Source organism: Protopterus annectens, chromosome 8.part0 (assembly GCF_019279795.1).
Source record: "Protopterus annectens isolate FY-2018-M chromosome 8.part0, PAN1.0, whole genome shotgun sequence".
Taxonomy (NCBI): Eukaryota; Metazoa; Chordata; order Ceratodontiformes; family Protopteridae; genus Protopterus; species Protopterus annectens.
Window position 1 is genome coordinate 1,600,169,796 of NC_056741.1, and position 12,233 is coordinate 1,600,182,028.

Here is a 12,233-nt window from a genome sequence, read left to right on the forward strand (position 1 = left end):
AGGTAAAGACCTTTGCTCAACCAATGACCTCTTAAAAAATACAGCAAATTCTAGTAACTCAGCAGGCAACTCACTGCATTCCCAGTAAATATCTAAGCTCTGGAACACCATCCCCGCATATCTAAAATAGACCATGAAACTTTTCACCTTCAAGCCTTACTGAAACAACACTTAAACCACACACAGTCATGCACGCACTCCTAACCCGAGCAATTCTGTTTCTTTCTGACCTTCTCACTTTAACCAATTCCTTCACACCCAGCCCCACCATCCTATCATTGATCATCAGCTAAACCCCGCCTGTCTCCCTCTTCCAGCTTTAACTACTAACTGCCTACTGACTAATGTTTCATACTCCTTACCCCAGTTTTATTTATTCCTAACACCTATACTGTTACCCTCCTTACCTAGGTCTTATAAGTTATATCTAATGTCTGCTTGTCAGATATATTGAAGATGAATTTCTTGCATATTAAATGATTTATACTTGGAATTTAGCATTGTGTATACAGTCACGACAAAATAAATAACCTTTTTATCTTTGTATAGTGTTACTACAGAAAAATTACCTGTTTGTATCTATATCTCTTAAGAATTATCTATGTGATGTATTTTTGCAAAAAAAATTGTTTTGTCACGAGTATTTTAAATGCATATGCTGGAGCTTTTCTCCCTGGGCATCTGACAAAAATGGGCTTTGCCCACTAAGACTTTCCAGGTCAACAAAGACAAATAAATAAATGGAATGTCACATGGTATAGTCTTCATTCTGGTTCTTTCTAATATATTTGTGCTAGCCATTATACCTTGGATACAGAACAAGGTCATCTGGTATACCAATAATATGAAGACTGGTGCATCAGTCACAGGTTGGGGCCGGGGGGGGGGGGCATGCAAGTCTCCAGAAAATGTTGCAATAGCTGATATAGTGTACAGGTAAGTGTGATGTACAGGGTGGGGCATAGTTTCTTGTGTCTTTTGATAATTAGAAGAAAGTCAAGAACTAATGCAAGTCAAAAGGCTAAGTGAGGACAGTGTGAGCAGCCTTTTTTGGAATTAGTTGGAAATCTAAATATTTGGGCATATATGGTTGGTCATTCACATCTGTTTGAATGACCTGTAAATTATGTGCCAAAAATGTGTGCTTCAAGCTATGCTCCTTATATAGGAACTCCTAGTGTATGAAGCAGGAAACTAAAGCAGAATGCATCATCTACAAAATTAGACAATGATACAGCAAGCTGTATAATTAAGCTGTACTGTTTGTATTAACCTCCATTATAAATCTAACTTCTCAGTCTCTACAAACATTTGTACTGGCTCATAACCAAGTGTATTCAGAACATCTTCTCTTTAAAACTCAAACATTACATACTTGGGTTTGCTCCATCTTCACCGTAAGCACTTTAAGAGCATGCAAAGAAATCATTATTTAAAATGCATTTCAGGAGAATCTCAGTGCAGGCTGCACGTTTTTTCTTTGTCACATACAGAAAATATGGAGAACCTCAAGAACTGAATAAAATCTTCCACACAATGTTGTATAAAATATTTCTGAACTCTGCTTTTGTTATAATCTTTAATTTAATTTATATCAAGGTTGCAAACTATTTTATGTGTGCATTATGACTCTTTGAGTTAATTAGTTCTCACTGTAAATAACATTTTAGATGTTCGGTATTAATATTTAGTGTAGAGCAGTATAAATCCTAATAAGTATCCTTATTAATCGCTTTATTAACTGAGCACCATTTTAATGCTTTATAGTGTCTATTAGTTGGCTATTTGTCCATCATTTTCTGCTCCTCATGTTTCATAGTTATGGGTGATTATTGATTATTAGTATACTAACTTAACCCCATTGTACTATCTGCTGTTGTGCATTCATTGGCCATCACAGGATTTAGCTGGTGCCCACTTATTGTCCGTCAACTTTCTTCTGCTTTTCTCTGATGTGCCTGTTATGATATATGTATGTATATAGGTTTACTATCAAAATATTGAAGTGACTTACCTTGACTGTTAGAAGGTCAAACACGGAGGTGCAGAGAGGCAAAACTGCAAACACAATTCCTGTCAACTTTGAAATGTTGATATGTAGCTTACGTTTGCAGTTTTGAGTGCTGGTGTTTTGAAGTGCATTGCACTATAGTGAGGATCATGAAAATTACCCTTTTCCTCACTGTAGTGTGATCTTGGAGCTAGAATATATAAGTAGCAGGGGGTGTGAGGGATGCAGCCCCCCCACACGGGGGAGGTGCATGGGGGCTTGCCCACCAGCAAAACAGTAGAAATTTGTCTGCATACTGGTCAATGTATTTTCTGGATGGTGAGTGGTCGAATGTCAATTCTTTCCTTCGAAAGGATCGACATTCTGAGCAGTCGGCTGGATGGTTTTCCATTGTTCCTGTTCGAGGATGTGCACAGTCGTAGTAAGTCACTTCAACATTTTGATAGTAAACCATGTATACACACACACACACACACACACACACACACACACACACACACACACACACACACACTGATAGAGTCAGTAGATTGATAATCGATGGGAATGAAGATAATATTATATAACAATATTATATATATATTGGGTGCCTTTCATTTGTTCAAAGTTCAGATGGTCAATTCTCGCTTGATTCTGCATTACACTAAACTTATTTGGTCGATGTATGTATGTAGAATGAAATGCAAAAGGATCATCAGTGTGTATGTGTTTGAATGCATGCCAATATGTGCATGTGTGTGAGTGTGTGCATGTGGTTGAATAAGAACATGTTTGTGTGGTTGTGTAAATGTGTGCAGCTGTGTGTCTGTGTGTGGGGGGGCATTTGGGTTCCAAGTGCACTGCTAGCTCTTTAGTATATTTAATTTGCAGGGGGTGTAGGGGTGCAGGCAAAACCAATTTATTTAGATGTGTTTTTGACATTTTTGTCAAACTAGTGTAGTGTGTTCAGTATACACAGCCTGTCCAGGATATAGGCAGTCTTTTAAAACAAGGCTATCGGCCTTTCTGAGGTCTTTTTCCAGCTCTATAAACAAGTTCTTCTACAAGCTATGTTGCACTGGTTAACAATGATTGATCTGTTAGTCTCTACTCTTCCAGTATCTTCTACCAGGTAAGGAACTATTTTGCTGATTTTAACCCTCCAGGTTATGCCATTTTATCCCACAGTAACTGGCAATTAAGAGCTTGTTATCAAAATTAGTTTCTGACTACAGCTCATACACCCATGAAGGGTTTTTTATTTGAAAGCTTTGTCCTGCAATAAACATTTTATTTTTTATCAGTGTTATCTAGTTTTCCTTTGCTTTTGCTTGGGTTATACTATGTGGACTGTGATTTTACTCTATATTTTGTTCATCGTGTACAGCTCAGTGAAAGCATTTCTACACTTTTCCACTTTCAACATACATATTTGAAGACATACTACATAATTCCAATGTCAGCATCTTACTGTGTATGCATATATATCTTTACTATCATTTTAGTGATCCCTACAATATCAAATCACTAAGTAACACAACCAGAAGGTCGCAAGATGGGAATGTCAAGGACTACCGGTTTGAACAATGTTAAACATTCAATCTCCTGACTTGCATGGACATAAAAACAAGTGCTAACATGGGTCTAGAAGGGGGGAGGCAAATCCAGGTGTTCGAACAAGTTGTCTTTGACATTCTCGTCTTCCAAACTTGTGGTCATTTTATTTAGCAATTCAACATAGCAGCAATTGCTAAAATGATAGTAAACCTATATATATATATATATATATATATATATATATACTATATATATATATATATATATATATACACACACACACACACACACACACACACACACATCATCATCATCATCATCAAGTGACAAAAAGACAGGAGGGTGTTAAGATTTGCATTGGGTTTGACAAGGATAGACAGAATTACAAATGAGTATATTAGATTGTCAGCTCAGGTTGCATGGTTTGGAGACAAATCCAGAGAGACAAGATTGCATTGGTTTGGACATGTGCTGAGGAGGGATTTGGGGTATATTGAGAGAAGGATGCTAAGAATGGAGCTGCCAGGTAACATGAAAAGAGGAAGGCCTAAGGTAAGGTTTATGGATGTGGTGAGAGAGAGGACATGTATGTGTTTGGTGTGACAGAGCAAGATGCAGAGGACAGAAAGAAATGGAAACAGATGATCCACTGTGGCGACCCCCTAACAGGAGCAGCCAAAAAAAAAAAAAAGATCATCGTCAACCCCTTTTTTCCCATTTTCTGCATGGGATTGGGGTGTTGTATCAAATGTCCCCAACTCTCTTGATTCAGTGCCACTCTCCTACCTTCTATGACAGTCCTGTTTGAGTGTCATAGGTCTTCTCCTGCACAATCCATCCATCTCTTTGCTGGACAGCCTTGTTTTCTCTTGCCTTCTTTCTGCTTGTCCCAAATCTTCTTCACCAGATCGCTCTCTGTTTTCATGCACATGTGCACAAACCACAGTAATCTGTTCTGTCTGACCTTTTGATGTGCCTTTCTCTTGCAAAAGCAGCAAGTTATACTTTGCATTCCCAATATGTTCCCATAAATTCCCAAGGTAGGAAGTAATGAATTCTGTTCATGAAATGCATTCGAAGTTATTGGAATGTTATCATTTGTTAATTATATTAGCAACAAAAAATAAAGTACACACCTGGTTTGTTTGTGTGTGTGTGTGTGTGTGTGTGTGTGTGTGTGTGTGTGTGTGTGTGTGTGTGTGTGTGTGTGTGTGTGTGTGTTACTATCCATTTGTCTGTCTGCTTCTGTGTGATTATGAAATAAGTTGAAACACACTACTGTAGCCATTATTTTAAATTATCACAGTCAGATATCTGTACACATTCAGTAAAGTATTTATAATTAGTGAATACAGAGGCAATTTGTGGATAAAAGTAACTGAACCCCCCCCCCAATGAAATATTTACCAGAATGACATTTATGAGAAGTACAGCAAAAGTGATGTGAAAAATGCTCTAAAATGCACTGCATTGTTTAAAGTCCCATGACTTCTGGGGGGTCTGGTGGCCTTCCAGAAGCTCTGCCATAATTTAACTGTTTCCTCCAGCAAAACACTTAAACTTCCACCAAAGCACATCAGCTTCTGAAGTTCACCTCTCTTTCCTATTAGTTCTATTCATTTTCTATCAGTGTCCCCTAATTTTACAGTTCATGGAAAACTTTTGTCCCCAGTCTGGGGAGTTGGGTCCTAGAAAGATGAACTGTCAACCAAATGTTTTTGACTGGACATTCACTTCCCAAGGTGCTATCTCTAAGTTTAATTTTGCTTACATGGAAAAAGTAAAATTGCTGGTAACCAAAACAACAAAACAGCACTCAGTCACTCGTAAGTAATGGAACAGTTAAAAATGGAGTTAAGCACTTTTGTTCCACACACAACAAGAACTTCATCAGAGCTGGATTAAATAGTTGTAACCTCCTTGTATAGAAACTGTTGCTTCAAAGACCATCCCACTTTAAGATACATACATACATACATCTAATCAACATCAAAATTAACAGGAATGTTCCAATTTTTTCTTTCATTACCAGGAGCTGTGATGGCATCCATTTTAAATGACAGTGTGACAATACTCCCTTTTCACAAATGAAAAGGTAGTTATAAGATCACTTAGTGAACAACATAACACCCAATGTATATTTGTTAGTGTGTAGCTCTATATGAGATATTTTGCAATTTAAAATGGATTGTAAATATTTTTAATGACTGTTGTTTTATTTATTAACAACATGTTTACAATTATTTAATCTTTGATGAAAGAAAAAAAATAAATGTTCTTGTTGATCTTATATATTGATTAATGAAAAGTGCTTAACTCATTTGTGTATGCCTTGTTTTCTTGGCTTAAAAGTAAAATTGCTAGCTGTCATTTCTACCTGCAGTCACATCTCCCAGCTTCTTAAAGCAATAATCAAGGGCAAAGACCAAAGCAGAGCCTGTTTTTAGTTATTTTTCCCATTTGCTGTAATATACATTTACTGAAAAACATTGTCTGAAAATCTAATGTCTTTTATTACTTGGTAATGGTAATAATGATTTACCATAAAATTGCTTATATTAAAAAGGAAGGACAAAATATTTGAGTCAAAATGAGAGATACTGTGCAAATTCTGGTGCATCCAAGAAGGGTATGTGCAACAGAATTATTCATACATGTCATTCTATAGCTTTAAAATAACTCATGAGAAGTCCTTCCAGAATGGGTATTTTTTTTCATTTGTACCGCCACCTGCTTCCTTAATAAAGCATACAGATATCTGTGAGATAGATAGACAGTGGCATACAGACTGACAGACAGACTGCAGTAGCACACTCATAGTTAGGGTTTTACCCATTCATTCCTCTGTTAGGGTTTTACCCATTTATTCCTCTGAGTGATAGCCCAGTGGCCCATTCATTCTCAGGGATGAGCGCTGAGCTTGCTGGGAACATGAGCTGTTATCCATGTGCTTAGGGAGAACAGGAAGTTTACAATAAATGCTAATCTCCCTCTGGACATGCTTGAATATGCTCAAGGTGTTGATGTGCAATGGGCTCTCTAACTGATGTCTACCCCTCATCCTGCAATATAATCTAAGCCCTGCCACCCTCTCCTTGTAAGTTACACATCAGTCTGGTCTTCTTCAAAACTTCAACCGTGGATTGTGTTCACAGGCACATGCCCCACCCCCACCACACCCACCACCACAATGAGACAAACAGGCTAGGCCTTGACATTTCTCAGCTCCTCTGTGCTAGTTTCAGCATGTGACCAAGCCACTAATAAAATTCAGTTTTCTTGTGCCATAGGCTGGGATTTATCCCTCTATGCTGATGGGCCTACTACCGAAATCTTCATAGGCTGGTGTGGGTGTGATCCTGTGGAAGGTGCACGGCCATGGCAGCAGAAGGAAAAGAAGAGAGGTGGGGTCCACATTCCCTGGAGGAGTGAGTTGAGAAAAAAAATATCAAAGACAAAAAAAATCTTCAAGTATTTCTGTGATGATTAGCCTGATGAGTGCGGAGATACAGTGAGAGACATGAGGCACATGAGAAGTGAACACGATAAACTGTTTGGAATAATTTTTGTTCACATGAACAGCCAAAACTACAAGTCTGAATGTTGTTATTTTACGCAGCTTGTTTGCAGATAGTGCTATGAAACCCCACAAAATAACAAAATAATAAAATAATATTAATGCCAACAAATAACTTAATAACTGCTGGTGAACCAAATAAGTATTTAACTTTCAATGTGCATATTTAAACATGTTTTTGATGTCTTTTTTATTGGCATGCCATTTCTGATTAGTAGAGACAAATAAAAGTTAAAAATTTAAAATGTGAGTTATTTTTAACTTAATGTCATACTTCTGTGTACTGTAATATAGACTGGTTATTCCATAGTTTAGATTTTCTTAATTATGCTATAATAGGTTTTGTCTGTTATTTCTGGTATTATCAGTGACATCCCTGGTTTGTAAATGCAGTCGTATGGAAAACAGAAATGTTACCATTCAACTCCAGTTGGAAGACTGAATTTTTATCCAAGTTCTTCAGAAATTGTTGATATGTGTGTGTGTGTGGGTGTCTGTGTGCACACATGTGTATGTGTGTGTGTGTGTGTCTGTGTGTCTGTGTGTGTGTGTGTGTGTGTGTGTGTGTGTGTGTGTGTGTGTGTGTGTGTGTGTGTGTGTGTGTGTGTGTGTAAGACAGTAAGACAGAAACAGAGAAAAACAGAGAGTAAAGTAAGAAGAGAGAGAGAGAGAGAGAAGCATTCTAGTCCAGAAGCAGATTTCGTATAGACAGTCACATACCACCCACAGAAATGTAATATTAAATACAGATATAAGGGGTACTGGAAGAATGTTGTAATAACTAGGCAAAATGTTGTACTCTATAGCAAAATAATCTATCACTGTCTTAACAGCAGTCGAGACAAAGACTGAATTGAAAGCACCTGTTGTTTATGGAAAATGTTAAGGAGACTTACATTTTACTACTCCAGCATGAAGTACAGAAAAACAGCTGCTGAGATATAACTTAACATTTCTTTTGTCATTTATTAGTTACTTAGTAAATTTGGCAGTCAGCTAAATATCCCCAAGACATTACTACATAAATAATGTCTGATGCAGTTTGGATGCTGTCTTGGGATTTATGTAAATAGGGTATTGTGAATCTTAAAGAAACTACACAAAAAAACTTACTTCATTCTTGAATATACTTTCCTCCTTACAAGATAATACTTAAATTGCTGTGTGTGTATGTGTGTGTGCGTGTATGTGTGTGTAAAATGACTTATCTGTTTTTTTATGAAATATTACTTAACATCCAAAAGGAATTTGTCTCACAATAAATACACGTCATATTAATTTTTTAATGTTTCGTAAAGCATTTACAGCACTTCATTAACCACTCAAGCAACACGCATACTGTTATCAGAATTGTGTTCATTCAGGTATTAGCTTCCATATGAATATGGAATATATGAATTTTGTATGTGTAGTTTGTTTTGTTGAGACATTTAAAGAAGTATGAAAACCATGACAATATAAATAAAGTGCCAACTTTACCCCCCCCAAAGGACCAATCACAATACCAGTAGATCGCCAGGCACCCAGTATTACTGCTGCACAGGTTAAAACAGCACTGTCCAAGGCCAAGAATACAGCTTCTATGGGACCTGACAATATCCCTGGCTGTGTTCTACATGAACTACAGAGTGAACTGGCACCACATCTGTGTGTCCTGTTCAGTCACAGCCTCACCTCAGGCGTTGTCCCTACCGAATGGTGCAATGCTACACTTATCCCTCTCCACAAAGGAGGAGCGACTACAGACCCTGGGAACTATCTCCCTATTATCCTGACGAGTCTGATATGTAAAGCTATGGAACACATCATCATGGACCTAGTAAACAAGGATATAGGGAATCTCCAAACTCTGGATCCCACACAATTTGGTTTTGTGAAGGGTAGATCATGCCTGCTCAACCTGGTCAACTTCTTTGAGTCAGTCACCAGATCTGTGGATAAAGCTAAGGTGGTTCATACAACCTACCTTGATCTGGCCAAGGCCTTTGATACCATTCCCCACTCAGGAATCACAGAAAAACTCACTAAGCTAGGCATCAAAAGCTAGGCATCAACCCCTATATCACTAGGTGGGTTGTAAACTGGCTCACAGATAGAACCAACAGTGTGAAAGTAGCTGACTCCAAATCAGACTGCCGACCAGTCACGAGTGGATTCCCACAGGGTTTGGTCCTGGGTCCTCTCCTGTTTGGTATCTACTTCTCTAAAGTCCAGGCCAACATGAAGGGACTGTGGCTGACAAAGTTTGCAGAAGATTGTAAGTTGGGAGCTATTATTAACTCCACAAGTGATGTTGACATCCTGCAGAAAGGCCTCACTGAGACCAACGACTGGTGTCAGAACCATGGCCTTAAGCTCAATGCAAAAAATGTGTCGTCATCCCCTTTGGGAAAAACACAGTTCCCTTGAATTACTACATCGATGGTAGTCCACTGAACACAGAAGGCGTTATAAGAGATCCGGGAACACAGGTTGACAGCAACCTCTCTTTTCACCACCACATTGCCACTGTGGTCAGAAAGTCCTTCTATGTGGCACATCTCATTACTAAGGGTTTTGCATCCAGGAAGAAAGAGGTCATTGTCTCCATCTACTCTTCCCTCATTAGGCCAATCATCAAGTACAATACCCCATTTGGCATGTACCTCACTAGACACCTGCAACAACTGGAGAGGCCACAAAAGTACCTCAAAAAGAGGATCCTAGGCCTTAAACAGTTGTCCTATATAGACAGACTCAAAAAACTCAAACTATTCTCTGTCTCATATCGCCTACTTAGAGGCGATTTCTGCCTGACTTACAAAGCCATGTCTGACCCAGCTCTGTTAGAAATGCTACATCTAAAGAAATCCCAATCCCTCAGAACCACATGCTCCACAACCTCATTACCACAATTAACAGAACATGCTGGAGGGATAGGTTCATAACCCAGGGTCTGCCCATGCTATGGAATAGACTTCCCATACATGTCAAACAGAGCACCTCACTGGCCGTCTTCAAGAGAAATCTTGATGAGTGGATGGGCAATAGAAAATTCACCCCTGGGATCACTCCAGTGGCTCTACTCGACAGAGGCACTGGGAATTAATGTCGAGTGGCACGATGCCAGGTTAATCCTATGGGTTAGGCTTGTAAAGGCTCCAGGACCATTAGCCTAGTACACACCTATGAACCTATAAATAGGATATGCAAAGCTATAGCTAGGAGTTAAGTCATCTGGCACTTTGGGCAGTTCCCCAGACTGGTGATTCCTTCCCTAAACCCAAAGTAAAGTTGAGGTCAAAAGCCCTCCTCCTTTGCAGTGTCTCACCCTCTCCTCATTCAGTACCTCTGCTTTTTCCTAGTCTTTTATGACCTTCCTCCTGTGCCTGCTCAGCCTCTCCAGTTCCGGCTGTTCTTCTCTCTTTTTGTTACATAACTAAAAAGCTCTTTCTTACCTTCTTGAGCCCTTTCTGCTATCTCCCTTTCAACTTTAGTCTTTGCTACCCTTACTGTCTTCGTTGCTTTTATTGCTAATCTGTTTGTACTGTGCATCTGTGCCTCTCCCCCCTCCCCAACCTCTCCTTTCTACCTCTTGTAAACCCTTTTGCCCTAAATGCACACCTCGCCTTGTTATGTAGACACATTGGTCTTCTTCTCTTTTTGCCTTTTCCTCACACCCTCAATCATGGCTGTGAGGACTTCATTCCAGGCCCCTAACTCATCTTTGACTACCTCTCACAGCACAGCATAATCCACTCTTCTAGAACCCCTCAGCATTGCCTTTGTTTTGAATCCTTACCTATCCTCCTGTTCCAAACTACATGTACCATGATCACTGCTGGCTAGCAGCATCTTATCCTGGGCATTCATGACCCATTCTGTATTGATCATGACCACATCCAGAATTCTCTCCTTTTTGGTACTGTCCACCAGCAGTTGGCTGAACCTACTCATGGTCCATGACCTCAATCAGTTCTTGCTCCCCCTCTGCTCTGGAGCTTGGAATCCTCAGTCTTTTTCTGGTAGATTCTCATCCCCATGAGCATTACCCCTTTTGTTCCACTCCTGGTTTGGTCTGACCTCACATCTGATGTCCTGCTACATGGAAACTGTTGTTTCACCTCCATATTTTCCTTCTCTGTTATTTGTAAAACTGGATAGTACAAAGCAGTAATCTCTACAGTGAGTCTTCCAGCAAACCTCCCTTCATTGGGAACAACACGCATATTTTATTTTAAAAATGATTTTTTTATTCTCAGATGGCCATCCTTGTTTTAACAGCTTAATGGTCTTACATAGGGTTTCTCATTATTATACAGGTTTTCTTCAGTGGGGGATGGTTTAAATGTCATTTTCATATTGATCACACGCAGTACACCTCATTTGTGCCATTGTAAAGCTTTGTTATTTACTGGGACAAAGAGATTATGGGCAGTATTTATAGTCTGGGGTTCGAATTTTCATAACAGTGATCTGCAAAGAGTGGCACCATGAAATTATGCATATCCTGGACTGTCAGGATGACTACAGAAATGTGGAGGACTTTTTGTGAACACACCCCTGCATCAGAAATGCATAACATGATTAATGCAGAAACAACAGAGGACAGCTATTACATTGTTAAGGGACTTTATACATATGTGCATGAGTTTGATTCATAGACATGAATCTATAATTAACTAATTTGCATACAAAGTGTGTAAATAGCCCTGAAGTTACACCAGAAAGTAGCAAATATCAGTCAGAATATGGAGATGCAAGGGAAGCTGAACTGGTACTTCTGCATATCTGGACATTTTTGCTGGAGGGGTCACTTGGGTAAATGTTTCATTTTGGTGCTTGTGCATATAGGGTATGATACTGAAGGGGTCAATTATGTGAATGCTTCATTGTGGTACTTGTACATACTAGGGCATGTTATTGAAGGTGTCACTTGGGTGAATATTTCATTTCAGTGCATCTGCATACAAGAAGATGTTACTCTAGGGGTCACTGGGAGAAATAATTCATTTGTGTGTCAGGGAAGTGCTTCTGCATTCTTGGACAGACTACTGAAGTGGTCGCTGGGCAAAATAATTTATTGTGCCATTTTAGTGTGTTTGCATACTTAACACAAACTAATGAAGG